Source organism: Grampus griseus (assembly GCF_964374135.1).
Source record: "Grampus griseus genome assembly, chromosome: 8".
Lineage (NCBI taxonomy): Eukaryota > Metazoa > Chordata > Mammalia > Artiodactyla > Delphinidae > Grampus > Grampus griseus.
The window spans coordinates 84,738,504-84,759,092 of NC_139002.1; the positions used below are offsets into that span (position 1 = coordinate 84,738,504).

General features: G+C 44.1%; 1 long non-coding RNA gene across 1 annotated transcript in view; it reads right to left on the reverse strand.

Moving 5' to 3' along the window:
• Positions 1-20,316, reverse strand: part of LOC309826670 — a 91,823-nt gene extending 71,507 nt beyond the window's left edge. The window contains exon 1 of the long non-coding RNA XR_014297123.1: positions 20,130-20,316. This is a non-coding gene — a long non-coding RNA (uncharacterized lncRNA). The remainder of the gene's footprint in view (positions 1-20,129) is intronic.
• Positions 20,317-20,589: the final 273 nt, after the last annotated feature.

Genomic DNA, 20,589 nt, shown 5'->3' on the forward strand with positions numbered 1-20,589 from the left:
CAGGTAATTAGACTCAGATGCTGTCCGGACTGGGATTATAAATCAAGTCTGTGTATGTAAGCAGAAAACAGACCACTCACACCAAGAGAGGGTGTTCTGGCAGGTCCGTTTCTCACAGACCTGCCCTCAGAGCAGACGTCTCAGCAGAGCAGAAAGAAGCTTTCATATAGTTCCCGTGTCATTGAACCCCTTCTCTCACTGCTTCAACCCCCAGAAAGCACTGATTATCGGCTGAATTCTTTATTTACAAAAGAAAAAAAGTCCTTTTGGGCACTCAAGCAAAAATTCTGCCCAGAGCTGCACTAGTAGGTACAAGCCAGGAGACTAAGGCACGCCGGAGGTATGCAGTGATGGCATCTTTCCAGCCAGACTGTTAATGCCCAAAGCGCTTGGTGCCCAAATTATTTGTGTACCACTTCCCAGTCAGGGAGTTTCGTTCTACAGCAGAATGATTAGAATTTTCAATCCATCATTTTGTACCAAGATATGCATTCACTGAATTTTAACAGAACAGCAATATTTGTTTCAGTTAAGTTAGTATTTTAAACTGTGCAGCCAAAGGCTCCTGGGTTTTTGAAGATGTAAGAAAGGAAGTGTTAAATAGTTGTTTTTAACTTAGAGGGGGGTGTCATTCTAAGGGGTTGCCTTTTCTTTATCTCTGACTTATATCAAGTAAAATGAAGTTGAAATGCCTATTGGAGACAGTACATATGACCTTGGGGATTTGGGGATTTGGAGATCAGTTAACATTTGTTAAATTCTATGTGCCAAGCTTGGTACATCCTGTATCCCACAGAAGCCTCACAACACCCCTGGGGTTGAGGGATATGGTCATTAACTTACGGATGAGAACACAAAAGTTCAGGTGGCTATAAGAGGTGTCCAGAGTCACTGAGCTAACATGGATGAGGTAGGAGTCCAGATTCGGGCCTTTCTGATCCCCCAGTCCAGGTTCATCCCACACAAGCTGATCCTATAATGGATCTTCCATCTTCAAATATAATAACTAATATTTATTGAGCACTATGTACTAGGAGCTTTATATGCACCTCGTTTAATCCTCACCCAGTGTTGTCCTGATTCCCATTTTACAGATTAAAACAATAAGGCTTAGAAAGGATAAGTGACATGCCCAGGGTCACAGAGAAAGTTCATCTGACTGAAGGGCCCTTCCTCTTAACACTCTGCTACACCTCTCTGAAAGGCAAATTGGGCCACAATCATAATACAATAATGTAAATACACTATACTTCAATTTTTAAAACACTGGGCCACATTCATGATTTTATGAGAGGTACAATACTCTGAAGTCCTGAGTTCCCATAGATTTGTAAATACTGCTCACTGCCTGAGCAGGCGCACAGTGATTTCACACTGTGTAAGGGCACAAATAATTAGAATTCTAAGTCCTCCAACAGAGAACATTCAACACACACACAGCTACTAAGGACACAAGCGAAAACGGGTACAACTGAATGATTTTTTCACAAAGGGGAGGAATAGTAAGAAAGGAACTGGCCAGAGTTTATCATAAAAAACTAAGCTCTTAGAAGAGATGATTGAAATAAAAATTCTATCTGCTTTTATCCTCCCTATACCAAATGCTGAATTTCCCTCCTCCGTGACTGGGGAGATGAGGTCAGTGGATCTTGTTTCTGCTCCACTGACTTTTCCACATGCAATCTGATAACTTCTGGAAACAAACCAATGATTACAAGATCATTAAAGTATGTTATTTTAATTAAAGGAGGGTCCTACATGGAGGGGGGAGGGGCAGTAAGCCTGTAAGCAGCAACCCAAGTATCAGGTGAGAATCCACTCAACACGGTTGGGCTCACCAATCCCTTCTTCTGGTTCTGCCTCCACATCACAGCCTGATTGGGCCCAATTTTGCTTTGAACCCACATCAAACTGGGTCAGCCCGCCTAGATCCTCACATGTGACATTTTCCAGATACACCTTGAGCAGAGAAAAGTTAGTGCATTAAAGCAGTAATCACTGCAAGTGCTAAAAGAGAGGCTTGAAATTTAATAGGGCTTTGAAAAAGAAAAGAATGAAAGTCTAGACTGCCAAAAAATAAATTGGCATTGTTGTAAAATTGTGTTGCACAGCGAGAATACAAATATTATTCATGTTAAGGAAAGGGTTGACCTACGATGTGATTTATAGGCACTTCAAATGCAGTACAGGAAGTAAACGGAAAAATTAGGGTGTGGGGTCACCAAGTAGGCAAGAGTCAACTTAAGGGTAAAGTTAAAAACTTTAGGAAGGGAGCACACAGTTCAGCTTGCCATATAAATTAAGATCTGTCCTCACTTAGAAAAAAAATAGAAAAAATTAAATATTAAGGTACCCATGTTACTAAAGGGATTTTCTTCTCTACACACAAGAAAATAGAAAATTTGTTATAGGGTGAGAAATGCCAAAGGGATATTTCATAAAGAAAACAGAGAGGAGGTTGATGCAACCCAAGAATCAACTGTGTTATCAGTCAGTAATGTAAACGAACCAGTTACAAGTTAACAGGCTGTAGAGACACCCTCCTGAGCAAGGACAAGGATTCAAACTGAGTTTTGTTTTTAGGGATGTGTCATTTCATTTTTCATTAAAATAGTCTAAATTGGTCTGGACAGTTCCCAAACTTGTCAAGGGCCAGGAAAGAGTGACTGAAGCAGAAAGAGGTGTTCAACACAGTGAAGTTCCAGGCACTCCGCTTTCTGGCCATTCTATTTAAAATACCATCAGCATGTTAGCATTAAATGTTGTCTTGCTTCCTTTCTTTTTCCCCAGAGAATATGAATGTTTCCCAAAGACCCACTAGAGGGCAGAGCTTTGCGATGTTCTGAAATTAATAATTGCTCAACCAGCCCAGCTTCCTGGCTGCTACCAGGGGTAATCACAAGAATGGCTGATTGCAGCTCTATTTACAATAGCCCGGAGATGGAAACAACCTAAGTGTCCATCATCGGATGAATGGATAAAGAAGATGTGGCACATATATGCAATGGAATATTACTCAGCCATAAAAAGAAACGAAATTGAGCTATTTGTAATGAGGTGGATAGACCTAGAGTCTGTCACACAGAGTGAAGTAAGTCAGAAAGAGAAAGACAAATACCGTATGCTAACACATATATATGGCATCTAAGAAAAAAAAATGTCATGAAGAACCTAGGGGTAAGACAGGAATAAAGACACAGACCTACTAGAGAATGGACTTGAGGATATGGGGAGGGGTAAGGGTAAGCTGTGACAAAGCGCGAGAGAGGCATGGACATATATACACTACCAAACGTAAGGTAGATAGCTAGTGGGAAGCAGCTGCATAGCACAGGGAGATCAGCTCGGTGCTTTGTGACCACCTGGAGGGGTGGGATAGGGAGGGTGGGAGGGAGGGAGACGCAAGAGGGAAGAGATATGGGAACATATGTATAACTGATTCACTTTGTTATAAAGCAGAAACTAACACACCATTGTAAAGCAATTATACTCCAATAAAAATAAATAAATAAATTAAAAAAAAAAAAAAAAGAATGGCTGAGACTGCAATCCTGACACGGGTTCGTGCCCTGGTCCGGAAGATCCCACATGCCGTGGAGCGGCTGGGCCCGTGAGCCATGGCCGCTGAGCCTGCGCGTCTGAAGCCTGTGCTCTGCAAGGGGAGAGGCCACAACGGTGAGAGGCCCGCGTACCGCAAAAAAAAAAAAAAAAACAGTCCCAATCAAACAAAACAAAACAGGGCAAGACCCTTGAAAGGCCCTGTATCCCTCCTGGTAAAAGGAAACCAGGGCTGTGGCTGTGAGGGGCTCAGTTACTGCCTAATGCAGGGCCGCCCAGAAGGGGGCGCTCCATGCCGAAGGGGTCAAGACACAGCCAAGGCTCAGACATCCAGTGCGCACCAGCATCCTTCACCGCCTGGAAAACAAAGGCGGGTGCGCAGGGGCTTCCCCCACCGAGCACTCCACTCACATGCCTGAGACTACTTTTCACTGCAGTCCTTCCCCCCTTGAGCAAGGCCTTGATGTTCATTTTACTCTCATTTCATCTGCATATAAAAATATTGGGTGAGAAAAGCCAGGATATCAGGAAAATACACTCCGGGCCTAACGCAGCTCTTACTTTCAGCCCTCATTGAAAACTCTCACTGGCCTCTGTTGTGCTGTTAGCCTGGAGCGGCCAAAGTTGAAGACAGTATCCTGAGGGCTGCTGTGATACACAGAAAACAGTGCCTGGGAGAAATCTGAGCTCTGAATCACTCTAGGCTGCCACGGATGGCTCCTACAAAACCCCACAAAACCCAGAGGTCACGCGGGCCTCTAAGAGGCATTCTCATGTTGGAAGACAAGGAAGTATGTTCCTGGGGCCCCGAATCCCTTCACTGCTCGGGGACCTGAACACAGGGGTTAGAACTAATTCCCAGCCATCATCACCCACCCCTGCAGTAAGGGTCCTCATTAACCCATGTCCTCCTAGCGTGTCTATCAGAGAGAAATCTGATCTCAGCTAAGAGTGTGGGAAGGGGCAATGGGACTTTTCTCTTTCTTTCAGACTTTGAGTTAGAGTCCCACACCAGGTATAATTAAAATTTTCATACAGGCAGCCTCTGCCGAACTGCTCTAAGCCTCAGTTTCCTAACCTGTTAAAAAGTAAGAATAAGATTAACTATGTCATGGGATCACCAAGAGGCCGGAATGTGGTAATGAGGTAATCCGTGCAAAGCCCTGAGTGCCGGTTACTTTTTGGTCAGCCTCTATTCGCAGACCTCCGTCTGCCCACCGCCTCACGGGATGGTCTGCTTTTCCACCAGAAACTGTGTGGTGAAGGAGGGTGACCTTAATCTAAGCAAGTCTATTTCTGCGCATCACCTGGAAATGACTCCAAATTCACCTTGTGATCTCATAAATAGATGCCTGGTTTCTTCATCTGTAAAATAATACATAATTCCCTCTTAGTTTCCTTAGGGATCCCAGGACAATGCATGGTTCAAAACTATTTCTAGGGTTGCATCTGCGGCTTCAGTAGCCATGCCCCATACATAGCAGGTTCATCTTAAGCTTGTGGACACCTAAGAGCCCCGTATCTTTTTCACAGGGGCTACCCCTAAAGCAGACCTCCATCGCCTCCAGCTGAACATTTGCCCTGAATATGGAATTGCATATTTTTATTCTTGCAGGTTTCAGTGCAGGTTTCAGCCTGTTAAGGTTATTCTGAATCTCCAGTGGGATTCTCTCCCAGCTTTAAGTCATCTCTAGCTTGCAGGGGGAGGCGGCATGTCCAGGGCAAACTATATGCATTTAACATACAATTTTTTTCATGGTCAAATCACAGAAGAGGAGAGGGATTTTAATATCTAAAGCTAAGTATGAAGGGATGAAGGGGTAGAGGGCATTGATGGGCGATGGGAGTCTCTACCTGTAGGGTGCACTGTCAAAGTGAATGAGATAATGTGGGTGAAATATTAGCATAAGGGCTAGCACATATGGTAACTATTGTTATTATTGTTTTTATTATTATTAATGTGTAGTTTGGTCAATTTAGGGCCTCTTTGTCTCCTGTTGTTCAGCCTTGACCACGTGTTCACACCCAAACCCAAACATGGTTTGGTGCAGTGGGACAAGCACAGGTTCAGAAGCTTCATGACCTTGGGCAAGTTACTTAAGGTCTCTCAGCCTTAGTTTCCTCATGTAGAACATCAGAGTACTAAGAGCACCTCTAGAACTGGTGTGAAAGGTAAAGATATGATTATGTGTTTGCATAAGTGCCTAGTACAATGGGCACTTGCTATGTAATAGTTTTTACCATTATAAAAGCAGGTACTTGGGCAACTTGTTAATTGTCTCAGTAGAGGAAAGACACTTCAGAGAAAATAGCCTCGTATGTAAGGCTACACTAGGGTTCTGTGGATTTCAATAAGCGATTCAGGCAGGCTCTTCTTTCTAGCCACTATCCCCCATACCCCACCCCCAAGACGCACACACACACACGCACACGTACACGCAGAAAACTCTAAGAGCTTTCCGTCAGACTGGAATAAAACTTGAAATCCATCCAGTGCTGGGTCTGATGCTACCTGGATGAACCTGGGCAAATCAGTGAAACTATCGAAAATCTACTTCAGTAGAGAAGTTGTAAAGATCCAGTTAGAAAATACATGAAATACATGTAGAAAATGACTTAAAAATTCAAAAGTATAATTATAATGAACCCTCCTCCACCGTACACATAAAAGCAGCCCCCCATGAAAGGACGTCATATAGGGTGTTTTGTTAAGTGACACAGCCTGGTGAGGGAACTGAAATAAACATTTTTTAAAAACTAATATGTGTCACCATAGTTTAAATGAAATCTAGATTTAATGACTAACGACCAAATCATGTCAGAGCTCAAAATTACACACCAGTTTCCTCTTTGCTGCTTCCAACAGGCTTTAGCACCAAACCTAGTCTAACCGTGACTGTTTTAGGTGTTGTCGTTGTTAATGGCTTTTGTTTTAGGCCTAGTTCTCCGGGGGCTCTGCTAAGAGGGAGTAAGCCGCGGCAGCTCCGTGTCTAATGCTGGCCAGTCACAGGCTCGGTTCTGGAGGCTGGGCGCACGCCCCAGGGAGAGGACAGCAGCAGGCTGGGTCACCCCATGGCAGGGAAGGTGGAGGAGTATATGACCCAGGTTGCTAGAACTGGATAAACAAACCATCAGCACTCGGATTCAATGGCTAAATCAGAGCAAAGAGGGTCTTCGGAAAGAGCCCAGGGTGATGCTCGGTTTATTTAAAATTTCCTCCCAGAGCTGTTCTTATAATAACCCAGGCAGTGGTTTCTGTAAAAGCCAGATTAGATCGTCCTGCCCTGCCTTTTAGAAGTTTCCACAACAGATGGAGGGACACAGCTTTAGAGCAAACCCCAACTCACATCCGTCTGCATTCGTTATTGGCCCTGTTCTCAAAACGCTATACGTTATCTTGAGCCTGTTTGTTTTTATCTGTCAGAGTGGTTTATTGTTAGGGAAATGTGGTGTCAGCTGTCTCTTCCCCACCATCAAAGCCGCTTCATTAAAGTTAATAGTGTTTGACTTGCAGAGATTCTCTTACCGACGGAACCCAAGAAAGCTCCTGCTGGCTGTTATTTTTCCGGCAGTAAAGGCACCAAATGGATGCAATAACTGCATTAACCTTTTAGGAAGAAGACGAAGAAAACCATACAGCATGACTCTATCTAACAGCTGCTTAATAAAGGCACCTTGAATTCACGAGGCTAACTCTACCCTTCAGTTTGGGACAGGGTGTCAAACTATCTGACCTGTGTCTTGACTTTGCCACTCAAGGCTCTGTGGCCTGTAGCCTGTCACTTCCCCAGTCTGAGCTTCAGTTTCTTTATCTCAGAAACGAGGGGGATGGATCTGAAGGAAGCCTTTTTTCTTCTAACCGGGGAATTCTTTGGACAAAAGTAATCTTACAATGAAAACTGATGTATAAAGCAGATAAAAGCAAAAGTTTTCTAGCTACAGGTGAGGAGAGAGACCAGAAGACCTACCTTCTCGGCATCTTTACCCTCCTCCATACCCACCCCCCACCTAAACCCATCCCCCCCCTCCCCCAGGGGGTCCTGAGCAACCTCTGTGGGCTGCCACCACCACTCAGGACTTCCTGGAACATCATTTGAAACCAACTGGCCTCGGAGGAATTATGTTTAAGGTCTTTTCTGCTCAGACTCTGGATTCTGTGATTAAGTAACTGGAGTCAAACCACATGAGGACAGTTTCTAATTAGGGTAATAACTTTATGGAAGAGTCTCTGCTCAGTGCCAGACAAACATGAAACAGTTTGGGTTTTGCTTTGTTTTCTGTCTTTTAATCACTGCTGTCAAATCTCCCTTCCCATTTGGAGTGGTGGATCTCAAGCAAGTTCCATTACCTCTGGGTTCCTGTCACTGAGTGCTAGTTAGTTCCGTTTGAAATCTCAAACTAACTCGATTGAAATCTCATCGCCTCCCTCTCCTGCAGGGCAGGCTGGGGCTGGACGTGGGATTCTTCAGGATGCTCCCTCACCGAGTGGGCCGCCCTCACAGGTGGGAAAAGCAGCAAGAGAGTCAAACGCTACAGCCCTCATCACGGTGCATACCTGACACCAAGATAAACTCAGGCATCCTCGCCCCCTCAGCCTCCTGCCATCCCGCTCCAGCCCTCTCCTCTGCTCCAGCAGGCCAGGGGACAGATCTGCAAGCCCAAGCAGTAGGGAAACCTAAAGCCAATTTTCCCTTCTTGCAAGCAAGAAGGAATTTCCACCATTTAATTTGTTGAAGGAATTACCCCCTAGCCTCTGTCTCTCCCTCACTGAAAGAGGAGAAAATCATCAACACTGCTCTTCCAAAAGGCTGTGGCCAAAAAGACTCTCTTCCTCTCTCCCTTCCTCCATAACCTCCATAAAAGGCCTTCAGGATGGGAGAGGAGACTGGGTCAATGAGTGGAGGTAGAGGACCAAGTAGGCTGCCCCAAAGTAGGGGGTGAAGGGGAGGCAGGGGATGGAGAAGGGAAAGGGAGGGGCCACAACTGTCATTGGCTTTCTTTAAAATGTTGCATTTTCTACCAGGGCTCTAGTTGCCAAATCCAGTACTGTAGGAAAAAAAAACCAACCCACCAAACATCCTGTACACATGTAATACTAGGGTGTCTACCAGACTATGTTTGTGTTTATACATGTGTCTCAGACTTGGATGGGTACCAGCACATGCACCTGTGTAAAACTCTAAAGAATTCCAAATCACACATTCAGTTCTATTTTTTTGACCCGAGTCTCTGACAGAGAAAAATAAAACTAGAGCGAAAGGAACCATTCATTCATGCTTCCATGCATTCAGCACTGTCTATGGAGTCTTTCCTTAACACCAGGCACTTGAGCGAGGCAATGACAAATAAAGCATGTTCTCTGTCTGGTCATGGTTATTCAAAACCACAGAAATAATTCCATTTGTATAACACTTTAGCATTACTTTTCAAGAAGGTTTTAGGATCCTCACAACCATAAGATGGTTACGGTAGATATAACCATGATTTTACAACCAAAAAAACAGACACATGGGAAGGTTAAATGACTTGTCTAGTCCCACAGATAGTTAAGTGCATGGCGGGGATTAAAATTTAGGTCATCTGACTTCTGGTCACAGGCTCTTTCTGTGTGATCAAACTGTAACCAAATGTATCCTGTGATTTCCTTACAGCTGCCATTACAATGACTGTATACTCCAGACTTCCAAGGATCTTTTCAATTTCAAATGTTCTGTTCCCCTGTCTTCCAATCTTCCAAATTTCGCTTGTCAGACCACCTGAACTACTTCTGAAAATATAGTCATTTGTACCAGCTTTAGGTTTGAAAAATATAGCTTTTTTAGTTCAAATGGACTGAAGTTAGATGTAGCCTTTATAATATTAAGACGAGGCAAGAGTCACAGTTTTTCAATCAAACCACCCTTTGGTGTAGAAAATTATTTTGCTACACACATTATTTAAACTGTTCTGAAACCTACTTTGACGTTCTTTTTATTAATCTTTTTCCTGTTTCAAATCCTTCCATCAGGCATTTCTGTCAGGCTTCTGAAGGGTCCCATATGCACACTTCCAGTGCAGAAATTGTGTTCTTTTTTGGTTCATTGGAATCCTTCAGAATGTCTGGCACTGAAACATACTGGCTTTAATTAAAAGGCTATGATTTCTGTGAATTCCCATTAAGCTAGTGAAAAAAATCTGCATTTGAAAAATACAGTTAACACATTAAGATACAGTTGTACTGAAAAATGGTTCATCTTTAAAAAACGACTTAAGCAGATGAAACTAAGCTGCCTGTAATAAAAATATGCTCATTTTTAGTAAAATCCTTCACTTCTAAATAGAGGGGTTAGCTTACTATATATGTGGCCAATTAGCCATAAAAACTCAACTAGACATGAACCGTGCAATCCACCAATTCGCCCTCTGACGTTAAAACACAGATCCTATTAACAGGAATGTAATTTAAATGGTTAAAGAGTGATAAAAGGGCTTCCCTGGTGGCGCAGTGGTTGAGAGTTCGCCTGCCGATGCAGGGGACACAGGTTCGTGCCCCGGTCCGGGAAGATCCCACATGCCGCGGAGCGGCTGGGCCCGTGAGCCATGGCCGCTGAGCCTGCGCGTCCGGAGCCTCTGCTCCGCAACGGGAGAGGCTACAACGGTGAGAGGCCTGCGTATCGCAGGAAAAAAAAAAAAAAAGTGATAAAGTACATAACTATAATCTGATAGGGTTTCGAATATGATACTGCTGTATACCCATGACAGATCAGTTTTGAATTATGACTCCAGCAAAGTTTGAAATAGCTCAAGCATGATAATTAGGGATCCACAAATTCAAGAACTGCATTATATTATGTTATATATTATATTCAGTCACACCTCTTTGCCCATGAACAGAAGCATATTCTCTAACATTCAGATAAAAAAGCCATGTGAATCTTTCAAAATTCTAGGTCCTGGATGCCCTAGAAACCCCTGACTTAGTTTCCCTATTCAACTTACTTATCTTTAAAATGTGACATAACTCAAGATAGTTGCTCAAGAAACAATATGTAAGAGGGCCCATGAAGTGCAGAAACGTTCACTGGTTCCTGGGGAAATGCACAAAGAGCTGTCAAAATAATCACTTCTCTCTACATCAGGGACCCTCATACTCCATAGGGACATGCCTACACGGGCACAGGAAAGCCAGTGATAAGGAAGACCTGGGAGGAAGATGTCTGATCCACTTATTATTAGCTTCATAAGGCATAAATGTGAGCTGATGTGTCTTACTCTTTATTATAAAATAACACCCTTTACATTTATGGGATAGGCTTGAGCCCATCAAGAAGATCCTGATGGCTTGCCAAGGAATTGGTGAGCTCGCTCTGAGAATCACTGCTCTAGTGATTCTCTGCTTATAATATTGAAGGTAGGATTTCTTTTATAAGCGTTCATAAATGTAAGTAAAATGAATTATTTTGGAAGACACACTAAATTCCAACCATCTCAATTAATTGTCTCATCTTTTTAAGTGGCCACAAAATAGTGTGCTGCAGCCCCCTTGATCGTGCAATTCCAGGAAGCTCCCATCCTTAGAATCAGATCCTCGGGTCTAATCCAAATCCCATTTGCTTAGGATCAGCACATTCCCTCTGGTTTTATATTCATTGGAAAAAAGAGACATCTTGTGACACCATTCTCCAAATACTATGCCACCATCACAAATTTAGAGACTGGCTAGGAATCATGAGCCCTACCAGAGGACCTGGGCCCTGCCAGAATGACCAGACCATGTGGTCAGCTAATGTGGTCAAGCTGGTGTCCTTAAGAGAACTAGCTTCTTGGAGGAGAGGGAGGAAATCAGCATGTGAACACTGGCAAATCAATTCTATTTAGTTCGTGTAGAATAAACCCACTGGGTATGAAGACCTCCGTTCAAAGTTCACAAAATGTTACTGAAGTGTTTTACATTAACAATCAAAACATAAAACTCAAGAAAGAGATCCTGTCATTGCTGGCTTTCTAACCAAGCTCAGATTCATTCCCTCCTCTCCATTTTCTGCTGCACCTCTTGAGGGGCATTATATCTTGCCTGGACCATTGCAGTAGCCTCTTAACTGGCCCCTCTGCCCTGAGTCTCTCATTTTTCACACTGCTGAAAAGTTAGTCTTCCCAAGTCCAGCTCTGATAAAATTACTCCCCTGATCAAAAACCTTGAATCATTGCCTCCCGTTGCCTGACAACAGAATTAAGATCACATCCTTTAGGCTGGGATTCAAGGCACTTGCCTCTTTCTAATGTCGTTTCCCACATCACTCCAAGGTGAGTGCAAGGGCCACTGCAAGGCCCACCACTCCTCTCTGTACAAACTCCCAGAGTTTGCTCTTGCAGTTCCCCACCTGGAGTACTGTCCCCTGTCTTCATTCCATCTCCTCTTCACTCCTCTAAGACAAGATTCTACCCATGTTTAAAGGCCTAGAGGAGGGAAATTCTATCTTTTCGATAAAAAAGTGCAAAGAGCAGTTCCTGGTTCATAAGCACTCAATACACCTTATCCGTTATCATTGTTGTTGCTGCCATGAAGTCTTTAATCTTCAAAGATGAACTAACCCCTTCCTCGTATGGGTAGCTCTCTTCAGATATGTCTAATTACATGTTATTCCCTTTCATAGTTATTTAACTATATATTTCATCTCCTCTTACAGACTGTAAGCTCCTTAAAAAGATCTTATTTCATTCACTTTTGTAGCCTCCATGTCAGACTACGAGGCCTTACACACAAATTTGAAGAAAAATGTTAAATATTGCCCTAGGCCACAAGGGGGCATGGTTGAGCTACTCTAATAGCGGAATCATCCACCAGTCAGTAATAAGGCCTTTAGAATCGAAAGGCTTTTCTCCCTTCAAAGTATATTTGTAAATCTGTTTAAAGTAAATATATACACATTATGTGTGATTACAACTCTACTCATGTTAACATGGAAAGATAGCTGCAATATAGTGAATTTTTAAAAGGGATAAGCAAAATAGAATTTATATGGTCCAATTTTTATAAATATCTATACTTAAACATACACAGGAAAAATCAAAGTCTGGAAGAACACCCACCAAAATGTTAGCAGCTGTTATCTCTAGTGGGGGAGAGGGAAAAAGAGAGTGGTAACATGGAGGGCTTTATTTTGTATCTTTCTGGATTTTTAAAATAATCAATACATAATAATTTTATAATAGAAAAATAAAGCTATTTAATTCAGAAAAATCTCAAAGCAGAGTGTTTATTTCTCTTGTCATCTCATCTCCAGTCCCATATTTGATGTACTTAAAAGTAAATACACAACTTTGAGAATTTTCTGATAGACTGAAGCAAAGATTTTCAAAATCTCTTGGGACACGGTGCCGGTGGTGTCTCAGTAATTTTTTATGGTACCCCTGGGATGAAAGAAATACCTACCAGTTCCACTTGTTAAGTAGTTAAGTCCAAACAACTTACTATTTATGTCCTAGTAATTTAGTAGCCATTTAAAAGAATAATACAGATAAAGTGAAAAAAATTTTCATTTCATTCTTAAATGATCACAATTACTTATTCATGTACTGTGTACACCTACTGGGCACTGTACAACTTCCTAAACTTTGCAATCAGATGGGACACTGCTCCGCTCATTTCCTACTCCACACTGATTCCACCCCCACACTCGATTTTATCACAGCAGCCACCAAAAACCCAACTCCGCAAAGATGTGACATCATTAAAGGAATGAAGCATGATCTAATGGTGAAACTACGAACACTTCGAGCTAGTGGTTCTTGAGCATCCCACAGATGTTGAGTACAGCTCTGCTTTCCTTAAAAATTTAAACTATCTCACAGCACCCTGTGAGTTTACTGCAGCACCCCCAGGCACCGCAGGGCATAATTTGAGAATCAATAGATTCACATCATAAAGCTGGTTGTTCTCTGTGAGACTGGCAAAGGGGGAAGAAACCTCATTAAATTTCCTTGAAATTATTCCAACCTAATAGCTCGGTCAAAATTATTTTGTTTTCTCCGAACAAAAGCCTTCTGGGAAGGAGAAAAGGATAGTGTGGGAAGCTGAGCTGACCTCTGGACTCATAGTTTCCACGTCCCCCCCATTCCACCAAAGTCCTCTTCTAATCCGTTCTCTCCAACTCAAAACTAAGTACCAACAGCAGCCTCCAAAGCAGCATGTCCCCGGGAAACTCCCAAATTCTTCTCCATGGTGTCTGAGCCTGGATCTCCAAACATCCTACTGACTTTTCCACCTTTCTACCCAACTGTTTTGAGGCCACGCCAAGAGGCAGGAAAGCACAGCAGGCCCTAACACTGAACTGCTATCAGTGAGCTAGCCCTGGTCCCTTCCCAAATCAAGAGGGATTTTCTCCTGCCAGGAGTCACCAGTTAGCTCCTGGGACCAAGCCCTCCAATCAAGTCCAGAACTGCTATCCAAATCCACTTGAAATAGGGATTAAGAAGCATTTTTTTCTCCAAAGTTTAATGAATCCAATTTCACATCTTGATTTAATGAGACGATTTGTGATTTTCTATTTATCAACTCAAATATAATTAAAACAAACCCAAAAGTCATCACCAACTTGTGTGGAAGGAAGCTCCGTGCAGGGACCACTTAAAAAACTTAATCAAGATCACATGTAGGTGGAAGCAACCCAAATGTCTACAGATATCAACAAATGTGGCATATACATACGATGGAGTACTATTCCATCTAAAAAGGAAGGAAATTCTGACCCATGCTACAACATGGATTGCTAAGTGAAATAAGCTAAACACAAAAGGACAAATACTGTATGATTCCACTTATATGATGTCCCTTGAGATCAAATTCATAGAAAATAGGATGGTGGTTGCCAGGGGCTGGGGGTTGGGAATGGGAAATGAGTGGGTATGGAGTTTCACTTTGGGAAGATGAAAACGTTCTGGAGATGTATAATGGTGATGGTTTGTACAACAGTGTGAATGTACTTAATGCCACTGAATTATACATTTTAAAATAGTTAAAATAAATTCGTGTTTAAAATAGTTTTTTAAAAATCATGGAGATGACTTTGTGGTAAGGGGAGCCTTTGATTTAACTGGAATCATGTCCCTAAATGTCACTTGGAGAGCTTGCAGCAAACCTAGAGATGAGTCCATTTGGATGATTTTAAATACATACATGAGGTTTCAAAACCCAAGGACCCTGTTCTAAAGGAAATGATGTCTAAACAAGAACAGTAGCAGCGCACCAATAATAGAAACAGGGCTTCCATGTCTTCTAGCCCTTCAGGAGGAAGAGAAAGGATTCCTAAGAAAATTCAAAATCTCCCACAAATTTCCCAACCCTTCAGGAAAGAGTGTGAAATTCTCACTCATCTTCCATTCAAAGTTGATACTGCACTTTCCCTTTGCTATAAACCCAAGACATGATGAAGTGGTACCTAGAACAGCAGCCTGAAGAGAGGGGCAAATACTAACTGACCTGGGTCCCAGAACCCAGCGTCCTGGGTGTGAGGTGTCCTATGAGGTGTGTCCTGGCTGTACTGTGGTACTGATGTTGTTAAAGGTCCAAAGTACTCGGCTTGCTCTTTCCTTGCAGGCCTGGTCTGCTGATACATTTCCAAACAGCGTTCTGAAAAATGTTTGGGGAGGAGGAAAGGGGCTTTCTGTGGTCAGCTGGGGAAATGGTGTATGATGCTTTCTCTAAAGGCTCAGAGAAGTCCTGCAGGATAGAAATTTCAACTCCAGCTTTCTCACATCCTCATGCACTAATTATTTAAAAATATCCCTAGCTCCTCCTCTTGACTTCTCTGTTTTGTCAATGGCATCCAATCTCAAATCCTTAGAGTCTTTTCTGCGGTACGTGGGCCTCTCACTGCTGTGGCCTCTCCCATTGCGGAGCACAGGCTCCGGACGCGCAGGCTCAGCGGCCATGGCTCACGGACCCAGCCGCTCCGCGGCACGTGGGATCTTCACAGACCGGGGCACGAACCCGTGTCCCCTGCATCGGCAGGCGGACTCTCAACCACTGCGCCACCAGAGAAGCCCTAGAGTCTTTTTTAATTTCTCCTTTTGTCAACACATTCCATCAGTCATCAAACTATAAATTCAGCTCCAGCCATACCTCTTCCATCAAAACTTTTTTTTCTATGTCCTCTGCCATCATTCTAGTTGAAGTCCTTATGATTGTCCCTCTTGACTATCCCCAAAACCTCCTCACTGGTCTCCACATCTTGTTTTCTTCCCTCTTGACAACCACCATCAGAAGAATGCTTCTAGGCTGAAGCGCTGAGCATGTCACAACTACGCTTAGGAATCTTCAGTGGCTCCGCACTGCCCACTGGATCAGGAAAGCCAGACCCCTCAGTCTGGCAAGTGAGGGTGTTCGTGGTTCGCACTCCAACCTGCCCTCCTGGCCTCATCTCCCACCTAACGTTCTAGTCAACTGAACTACTTGCAGGCCTCAAGATTTCCTAACAACCCCCCCCCCCCCGCATTTGCTCTCCTCAATGAACCTTCTCATTTTCCCCTTGTCTTTATCCAACTTCGAAGTCCAGCTCAAATACTGGAATTGCTGTGAAATCATTGATCTTTGCTTTGCATTCTCCCAAACACTTCAATTGTTGGAATCTCATAATTCATAATACAATCAGTTTTGATTAGCATCACGTCTCAAAACAATCAATAGTATATTAACACGTTACACATTGAAGGACTACAAACAACTTTGAATATCAAACTATCCTATTCATCTCTGTATTCGCCCTAAGTGCCTAACACGATGCTTTATACAAAAAAAAAACATTTAACAAATGTCTGTTGAATGACATTTAGCTGTTTCATACTATCAAATTTTTAAACCTCAATTATATTCTTTTTTTTAAGATCTTTTTGATGTGGACCATCTTTAAAGTCTTTATTGAATTTGTCACAATATTGCTTCTGTTTTATGTTTTGGTTTTTTGGCTGCGAGGCATGGGGGATCTTAGCTCCATGACCAGGGATCGAACCCACACCCCCTTGCATTGGAAGGCCACTGGACCACCAGGGAAGTCCCCTCAATTATATTCTTAAACCAGCAATAGTCAATTTTCTTTTTCTTGCATCCTAGACCTTTCTTCTGTTGAAATCTTAGATGGAATCCCAATACATATTTTATAGAGAGATTTCATATGTGTTTTAGATAAAAAGTAAATAAAACACATATAAGTGGCATCCCATTTTATATGCATTTATTTTAAATTAAAATATGTAGCATTTTAGCATTTCTCATTATTAAGTGAACTACTGAGAACAGTAGGCAGTTTTGATGAATATAAAATTTCAAGTAGAGGGTGAGAAGTGGCAATTTGCAATCAGCCATTTCTGGATCAAGCTTATTTCTATATTTTGTCTTGGTTTCACACAGTTGAGAATATACTGATTCACACAGATAAGTCATAATGTGCAATTCTATGTCAGTGGACCATTGGTAGGGTAATGAATTTCCTTATTTCTAAAGCGTAGATACAACCTGCTATATCAGCAACACATAAGAAAGCCATACAGAGCGGTCAAGAACACAGACTGATTTAAATCCGGGATCTCTTATTTACCTGTGTATAACTTAAGCAAGTTATTTAGCCTAAGTTCCCACATCTGTAAACTGGAAATAATAATAATTCCTCTCTCATAAGCTTGTGCAAGAAGAAGACAGGCCACATAAATAGGAGACATCAGAGTGTGCAGTCTTAATGTTTTATCATCTATGGAGCAGTTACTAAAACATTTATAAGACATAAAGTATAAAGAATAGCAATATCACAAAACCCACCCAGTTTAAGAAAGAAAGAACGATGGTTACTTTTGAAGTCCCCAGTGTGCCCCTTCCTGACTCCATTCCCGTTTCTCCCCCGCGAGGTAACTGCTACCTTTCCCATATTGCATTTTTAAAAAATGTGCTAGCACCTACTCTATTAGTACGTGCCAAGCTCTGAGTATACTACTTTCTAGTATTTACTCCATCTAACCCTCAAAAGCACCCCATGAAGTGGATAACATTCTTCGCATCTTACAGTGAGGAGTGTGGGCCATGGGGATGCCTCGGGAGTCCCTGTCCACCGACACAGCCAGGCTTGAAACACAGTTCGAAGCGCACTCTCACGCTTCATACTTGAATGAACATTTATTAAACACACACCATGTGCCAAACACCATGCTGGGCACTGCAGAGCTTAAGGAAAAGCTTCTTCCTTGCTGGCAACTGGCATTTTCCAGAACCTCGGGGTTCCTCCCCCTGCTGCGGTCGCTAACTCAGCCCCCAGGACGTGCAGGGCAGCCTGTAAGGCCCCGGGAGCCCAGAGTGGCCTTGAGGAAAGGCAAGCGGACCCAGACGCTCTACCTCGGTGTTGCCCAAGGTGGTTCTCAACCACAATCAATCCCCGAGGAACCACGGAAGATTCCAAACTTTTCTGCCCCCACTCCCAGCGTCTTCCTCACCGAGGCTTCCTCCAAGAAGTGAACCACGTAGGAATCCAGAGCCTTTGCCAGCAACAGGCCAGTCGTGGCTTCGTGAATGACCCAGCCCACAAGGAAAGACCTCGACTTTAGCGCATGTCACTCCCCTAATTATTCCCTGTGCTGGGAGTCCAACAATAACAGCGCATCTTTCATAAGCAGCTCCCACCATGAACTTTGGAACCTTATGCATGCAGCCAAGCACTAGAAAGTGCTAAAGGGTCAGGGGGTTTGTGTGGCCAGCAGTCCCAGCCCTCTGGGGGAGAATCCCACTCGCTCTCTGGTCCAAGATCTGGACCCAGAAAAACTGCCTGAGCTGCCTCCAGGGCCTCCTTCCTGGGGCTGGTGGGTCACCATGCGTGGGTCCTTAGAAGGGCCAGTGGGTCACACAGCAGCTGCACCCAAGCTACCCAGGGAAAAAGGGGGGGTGGGGGGGGCAGGAGACGTTTCCTTGAGGGTCACAATCACTTAGCAAATGCTCCCAAGGCTACACTCTAAACTGCAAAGGTTTTTTTTGTTTTCTGTTTTTAGTATTTACTAAATACGAGTCCTGGTAGACCCCGGGAGCTGGCCAGTGTATGGTTCTAGGACATTAACAGCAAATAAAACAGCCAGGTCCCCAAATGACTGCGGTGGAGCTAGGCAATAATCAAATTAATAATTTCAGATCGTGGTAAGTGCCTTGAAGAAATAAAGTATCTTTGGTGCATGACGGTGGGCAGGGAAACGGATATTGGAGCAGAGATCTGAGTTAGGCCGAGCAAGGGAAGCAAAGGCAAGAGATAATCATTCCAAGCAGAGGGGACATCAGTACAACCATGAGTTCTCTGGTTTAACGCTGATTAGGGGTTTAAGAAATGTTTGCTGAAAAATTAATGTTCTCAAAATTCTAGTACAAGGTAGAGTTGAGTTCTTAAGGGTGCAAAGATCAAAGTGCTATATTGGAAAATTTGTTCTTGGCTTTAACTGAAGAGCAAAGAAAATGTGTGTGAATATATATGTCTCACTAGGGTCTTTTAAAAAAGCCTTTCATGTCCTTTATCCTTTAAACTTTTATAACATAGGTTGAAAGCATGATACAATCTGTAACTTCCAGCTCACTACTGAGAGATCTTTTGCTCAGAACTAAAGAAGACTTCCCTTCTGTTAGGAGGTAATTCACCTCCCTTGTTCCAGAATTTGAAATAAGAATGCCGTGTACCTCTGAAAATGCAACTATGTCAACATCTGTGTGCACATGGACTAGGCGGTGGGGAATATGGGACAGGGGCAAGGTTGTCTTCAATATTCCTTTTCTGTTACTAAAACTGGGTAGAAAAGAATACACGTGCACAACTGTGCAATCTCCTTGTCCTCTGATGTTAATAGATGTGTTTTTAACTGCTGTTTATATCCCATTTCTAACATCACTACCATCTACATCCTCTCCAAGCCAAAGAAAGTTGAAAAGTGCACGAGGTCTTTACAACCTTGTACAGTGACTGCGCCTGCTCAAGTACAATCCGTGTGCGCCCTTCTTTCTCTCTCTAGACAGAATTTCTTGGGGATTCTTCAGGTCCCTGGCCGTATTTCTCCCTAGGCTCTTATTAAAACCAGGTGTGCGGGAGGCGGGCCTTTTGGGACAGAGAAGCCTTCTCTAGGCCCAAAGCTCCCCCTTCCGCTCTGTTTTCTAGAGGGGATTCATGAGCTGAGCAAAGAGAAAGCAAGCAGCTGGTTCTGACTGGCGAGCGGGGGTGAACTTGTCGAGACGGGCACGCGGCCTGGCTGGGCAAGGGCAATGTGTACAAGGGCAGAAAGTGAGGTTGGGCTGGGGGTACACAGCCAGTGCCCAGGGGCTTTTCCGCCCAGTGCCATGCAGGAGCGTTTTCCGCGCGCAGTGAAAGGCCCCCAGGTCCACCGCGCTCTGTAGGGCGGGGAGGAGCGGAGGGAAGCCGTACAGCGGCCGCGTATCTGAATTTGATACGCGGGCGGGCTCGGGCCAGACAGTGGCCTGCGCCCGGGGCGCGCGGAGGAGCCGCCGGAGACCCCGACTCCCTCCCGGGGCTCGCCCGCGGCCCCGCGCCGGCTTCCAGAACGTCCACGGGATGCGCAGTGCTTACCCTCTGTCTTCCAGGGACCGGGGCGGCCCGGTGGGGACCGGTCGTGAGTGATGCGGTGGGCCGGGCCGCGGAGCGCTCAGAGCGACCTCCCAGAACGCCGCAGCCCGGCGCCCGAGAGCCTGAGCTTCCGGGGACGCGGGGCTGCTCTACGCGAGGTCTCCGTGGGCTTCTCTGCCCGCGACCGTTGACCCGAGAGCCTAGGAGCCGAGCAAGGCTGCAGCCGGTGGCCGGAAGGGGCAACAGTTGGGGATGGGGAGGACAGTTGGGCCGCGAAGGCGGCGCCCCCTTTTCGAGCTCGCAGTAAAATTCGTGCGAGCGCTTGAAAGCCTCACGCCGCAGCCCGAACGCCAAATCCGGCCCAGCGTCTGTGAGGGCGTTGGCTACTTATTAGGGTCAAAGATTGGAGTGCTGGCGCTTTGATCACACTCTAGAGTAGGAGACAGGCCTCAGATGAAAGAGG